The following is a 6,647-nucleotide window of genomic DNA, read 5'->3' on the forward strand; positions in this document are numbered from 1 at the left end:
AGATCTCTATCATGCATTCCTACAACTACAGTACCCACCTGCTGAAGTGAAGAAACAGATTGACAGAGCCAGAAGAGTACCCAGAAGTCACCTACTACAGGACAGGCCCAACAAAGAAAACAACAGAACGCCACTAGCCATCACCTTCAGCCCCCAACTAAAACCCCTCCAACGCATCATCAAGGATCTACAACCTATCCTGAAGGACGAGCCATCGCTCTCTCAGATCTTGGGAGACAGACCAGTCCTTGCTTACAGACAGCCCCCCAATCTGAAGCAAATACTCACCAGCAACCACACACCACACAACAGAACCACTAACCCAGGAACCTATCCTTGCAACAAAGCCCGTTGCCAACTCTGTCCACATATCTATTCAGGGGATACCATCATAGGGCCTAATCACATCAGCCACACTATCAGAGGCTCGTTCACCTGTGCATCTACCAATGTGATATATGCCATCATGTGCCAGCAATGCCCCTCTGCCATGTACATTGGCCAAACTGGACAGTCTCTACGTAAAAGAATGAATGGACACAAATCAGACGTCAAGAATTATAACATTCAAAAACCAGTTGGAGAACACTTCAATCTCTCTGGTCACTCGATCACAGACCTAAGAGTGGCTATACTTCAACAAAAAAGCTTCAAAAACAGACTCCAACGAGAGACTGCTGAATTGGAATTAATTTGCAAACTGGATACAATTAACTTAGGCTTGAATAGAGACTGGGAATGGATGAGTCATTACACAAAGTAAAACTATTTCCCCATGGTATTTCTCCCTCCCACCCCACCCCCCACTGTTCCTCTGATATTCTTGTTAACTGCTGGAATTAGCCTACCTGCTTGTCACCATGAAAGGTTTTCCTCCTTCCCCCCCCTGCTGTTGGTGATGGCTTATCTTAAGTGATCACTCTCCTTACAGTGTGTATGATAAACCCATTGTTTCATGTTCTCTGTGTGTGTGTATATAAATCTCTCCTCTGTTTTTTCCACCAAATGCATCCGATGAAGTGAGCTGTAGCTCACGAAAGCTTATGCTCTAATAAATTTGTTTAGTCTCTAAGGTGCCACAAGTACTCCTTTTCTTTTTGCGAATACAGACTAACACGGCTGCTACTCTGAAACCAGTATCAAATGTATTGTCAATTTCAGATTTTCAATATCAGAGCTCCATTCCCTCCCCACCCCCGCCCACCGTGCCAACCCTTTAACCTCAAACTGAGATCTTAGAATCAAGCTTGGTTCTTTCTTAATTGTTTATGATCAATAGCAATGTTTGTAGGCCAAATTATGCCCTCGGTGAGAGCTATGCAGACCCATTTATGTTAACAAGGTTGCATAGACATAACATGTAACTGATTGGAACTTGGCAAACTCTTCTGTTGATTATGCACAAAAGAAAACAGGATCCAGCTCATAATATTTTATTTGTTCAGTTCTGCATAATTAGCAGTAGAAAAGAGCAGAAAAATCTTTAGCCTTTAAAGGCAGGTATAATTCTGAATATATGTGAAACGCATACACCTCTTGTGTGTGGTGTTCTGTCTCATCTAGTGGGGGGTGGGGGGAGGAGAGAGAGAGAGAGTGATTGATTGTGCTTTACATCCTTAGCTAAAAGAAAAGGAGTACTTGTGGCACCTTAGAGACTAACAAATTTATTTGAGCATAAGCTTTCGTGAGCTACAGCTCACTTCATCGGATGCATTCGGTGGAAAATACAGTGTGGAGATTTATATACACACACAAAGAACATGAAACAATGGGTTTTATCATACACACTGTAAGGAGAGTGATCACTTAAGATGAGCCATCACCAGCGGGGGGGGGGGGAAGGAGGAAAACCTTTCATGGTGACAAGCAAGGTGGGCCATTTCCAGCAGTTAACAAGAACGTCTGAGGAACAGTGGGGGGTGGGGGGAAGAAATAACATGGGGAAATAGTTTTACTTTGTGTAATGACTCATCCACTCCCAGTCTCTATTCAAGCCTAAGTTAATTGTATCCAGTTTGCAAATTAATTCCAATTCAGCAGTCTCTCGCTGGAGTCTGTTTTTGAAGTGTTTTTGTTGAAGGATAGCCACTCTCAGGTCTGTAATCGAGTGACCGGAGAGATTGAAGTGTTTTCCGACTGGTTTTTGAATGTTATAATTCTTGACGTCTGATTTGTGTCCATTTATTCTTTTACATAGAGACTGTCCAGTTTGACCAATGTACATGGCAGAGGGGCATTGCTGGCACATGATGGCATATATCACATTGGTAGATGCACAGGAGAACGAGCCTCTGATAGTGTGGCTGATGTGATTAGGCCCTATGCTGGTGTCCCCTGCATAGATATGTGGACAGAGTTGGCAATGGGTTTTATTGCAAGGATAGGTTCCAGGGTTAGTGGTTCTGTTTTGTGGTGTATGGTTGATGGTGAGGATTTGCTTCAGGTTGGGGGGCTGTCTGTAAGCAAGGACTGGCCTGTCTCCCAAGATCTGTGAGAGTGATGGGTCGTCCTTCAGGATAGGTTGTAGATCCTTGATGATGTGTTGGAGAGGTTTTAGTTGGAGGCTGAAGGTGATGGCTAGTGGCGTTCTGTTATTTTCTTTGTTGGACCTGTCCTGTAGTAGGTGACTTCTGGGTATCCCAACTATACTCTTAACCCAGCAGAAGAATCTGTCTTATCTCGGGGCCTCTCCTTTTGCCCCACCACCCCCACGAACATGATATAGTTCTGTGGTGACCTAGAATCCTATTTTCGACATATCCGATTCAAGGAATATTTCCAACACACCTCTGACCAACATATTAACGCACAGAGACCTTCCTACCAACTCTACAAAAAGAAGGATTCTGGGTGGACTCCTCCTGAAGGTCAAAACAGCAGACTGGATTTCTACATAGAGTGCTTCCGCCAACGTGCACGGGCTGAAATTGTGGAAAAGCAGCATCACTTGCCCCATAACCTCAGCCGTGCAGAACACAATGCCATCCACAGCCTCAGAAACAACTCTGACATCATAATCAAAAAGGCTGACAAAGGAGGTGCTGTCATCATCATGAATAGGTCGGAATATGAACAAGAGGCTACTAGGCAGCTCTCCAACACCACTTTCTACAAGCCATTACCCTCTGATCCCACTGAGGGTTATCAAGAGAAACTACAGCATTTGCTCAAGAAACTCCCTGAAAAAGACACACCCCTGGAACTCCGACCTGGGGTATTCTATCTGCTACCCAGGATTTCCAGGTTTATGGATCTTGGACGCCCCATCATCTCAGGCATTGGCACTCTGACAGCAGGCTTATCTGGCTATGTAGACTCCCTTCTCAGGCCCTACGTTACCAGCACTCCCAGCTATCTTCGAGACACCACTGACTTCCTGAGGAAACTACAATCCATTGGTGATCTTCCTAAAAACACCATCCTAGCCACTATGGATGTAGAAGCCCTCTACACCAACATTCCACACAAAGATGGACTACAGGCCATCAGGAACAGTATCCCTGATAACGCCACGGCTAACCTGGTGGCTGAACTTTGTGGACTTTGTCCTCACCCATAACTATTTCACATTTGGGGACAATGTATACCTTCAAATCAGCGGCACTGCGATGGGTACCCGCATGGCCCCACAGTATGCCAACATTTTTATGGCTGACTTAGAACAACACTTCCTCAGCTCTCGTCCCCTAATGCCCCTACTCTACTTGCACTACATTGATGACATCTTCATCATCTGGACCCATGGAAAAGAAGCCCTTGAGGAATTCCACCATGATTTCAACAATTTCCATCCCACCATCAACCTCAGCCTGGACCAGTCCACACAAGAGATCCACTTCCTGGACACTACGGTGCTAATAAGCGATGGTCACATAAACACCACCCTATATCGGAAACCTACTGACCGCTATTCCTACCTACATGCCTCTAGCTTTTACCCAGATCACACCACGCGATCCATTGTCTACAGCCAAGCTCTATGATATAACCGCCTTTGCTCCAACCCCTCAGACAGAGACAAACACCTACAAGATCTCTATCATGCATTCTTGCAACTACAATACCCACCTGCTGAAGTGAAGAAACAGATTGACAGAGCCAGAAGAGTACCCAGAAGTCACCTACTACAGGACAGGTCCAACAAAGAAAATAACAGAACGCCACTAGCCATCACCTTCAACCCCCAAATAAAACCTCTCCAAGGCATCATCAAGGATCTACAACCTATCCTGAAGGACGACCCATCACTCTCACAGATCTTGGGAGACAGGCCAGTCCTTGCTTACAGACAGCCCCCCAACCTGAAGCATATCCTCACCAGCAACCACACACCACACAACAGAACCACTAACCCTGGAACCTATCCTTGCAACAAAGCCCGTTGCCAACTCTGTCCACATATCTATGCAGGGGACACCAGCATAGGGCCTAATCACATCAGCCACACTATCAGAGGCTCGTTCACCTGTGCATCTACCAATGTGATATATGCCATCATGTGCCAGCAATGCCCCTCTGCCATGTACATTGGTCAAACTGGACAGTCTCTATGTAAAAGAATAAATGGACACAAATCAGACGTCAAGAATTATAACATTCAAAAACCAGTCAGAGAACACTTCAATCTCTCCGGTCACTCGATTACAGACCTGAGAGTGGCTATCCTTCAACAAAAAAACTTCAAAAACAGACTCCAGCGAGAGACTGCTGAACTGGAATTAATTTGCAAACTGGATACAATTAACTTAGGCTTGAATAGAGACTGGGAGTGAATGGGTCATTACACAAAGTAAAACTATTTCCCCATGTTATTTCTCCCCCCCCCCACCCTACTGTTCCTCAGACGTTCTTCTTAACTGCTGGAAATGGCCCACCTTGCTTGTCACCATGAAAGGTTTTCCTCCTTCCCCCTCCCCCCCCCCGCTGGTGATGGCTCATCTTAAGTGATCACTCTCCTTACAGTGTGTATGATAAAACCCATTGTTCCATGTTCTCTGTGTGTGTATATAAATCTCTTTTTTCCACCAAATGCATCTGATGAAGTGAGCTGTAGCTCATGAAAGCTTATGCTCAAATAAATTTGTTAGTCTCTAAGGTGCCACAAGTACTCCTTTTCTTTTTGCGAATACAGACTAACACGGCTGCTACTCTGAAACCTACCCTTAGCTAAGAAGCAGTTGGCTTTTAGCTCATGCAGTAGCGGCTCATACACTAAGCTCTAGAGGTCCCAGGTTTGATCCCTCGGACAACTGGGGTCTGTCGTCGTTACACATGCAGTAAGAAGTTGCCATTTTTACGGTCACTTTTTTCAGAGTAGGATCACTCTTCAGTGTATTGCATGGTGCGCTCACTATTGTATTGGTAGTATTCATGCAAAAATCAGGCTTTTATGCCTCCTAGTGATATTTCCCCATGAGCACCAACAGTTGTTTCAAAAGAAACTGACAGACAAAACCTTGGGAATCCTTTAATTATTCACAATAAGTGTAATTTGCCCCTGTACAAGGGGAAAGCAGAGAGACTTCACATACCTCTTTAGTCCCTATTTGGAGGGCTTAAGTAGGAATAAAATGGTGCATGTATCTATTACTTGCCCTGTGCAAGGGGGGATAATATCACTCCTGGTGATTACTTTGTGAATTCATCCTCTGGACCTCAGTTTGGTATACAAATTGGAGATGGTCCTGAATCAGAACCCTGGAACTGAACTCTGGTTTGGACATTCTAATCAATATGCATACCGAAACTCAGACTGAAATATTCTTGAACTTCGGGGTTCAGGAGCTGGATACAAATTCTAACTTCCTTAACATTCAAAATGTTGGGATTCGGCCCATAATAGAGGCTGCAGGATTTGGCCCTAAATTACACATTTCACTATTCCAAATAATTGCATTTCTGCTACAGTAATTGTATTATTTGGAATTTTGCATTTGATTTGAGTCTGAACCAAAAAACCTTAGTGTCCATGTTCATCTGAGTTTGCAGCTCAAAGCTGTTGATAATCAGGTTGAATGGTGTGCGTGGCTTACATGTTTGATATCTGTGAATAGGTAGAAGCTATTCAAAGCTGCTCTCTGTTATAGAGTCATAGAAATGTAGGGCTAGAAGGGATCTTGATAGGTCATCTAGTCCAGTCCCCTGCACTGAGGCAGGACTAAGTATTATCTAAACCAGTGCTACTCAAAGTGGTGGTCCGCGGACCGGTGCCAATCCACGAGCCATCGGCTGCAGGAAAAAAAAATTGCCGGTCCCCCACATCAGATAGCTTTAGAAGCACTAATCTAAACCATCCCTGACAAATATTTGTCTAACCTGTTCTTAAACTTCCAGTGACAGAAATTCCACAACTTCTATAGGTTATTTGTTCTAGTGCTTAACTACCCTGACAGTTAGGAAGCTTTTCCTCATATCTAACCTAAATCTCCTTTGCTGCAATTAAGACCAGAATTTCTTATCCTATCTTCAGTGGTTAAGAAGAAAAATTTATCACCCTCCTTTTTATGTACTTAAAGACTGTTATGTCTCCCTTCAGTCTTCTCCAGTCTAAACAAACCCTATTTTCAATCTTCCCTCATAGGTCATGTTTTCTAGACTTTTAATCATTTTTGTTGCTCTCCTCTGGACTTTTTCCAATTTGTTCACCG

The sequence above is a fragment of the Dermochelys coriacea genome, chromosome 6 (genome assembly GCF_009764565.3).
Source record: "Dermochelys coriacea isolate rDerCor1 chromosome 6, rDerCor1.pri.v4, whole genome shotgun sequence".
NCBI classification, from domain to species: Eukaryota; Metazoa; Chordata; order Testudines; family Dermochelyidae; genus Dermochelys; species Dermochelys coriacea.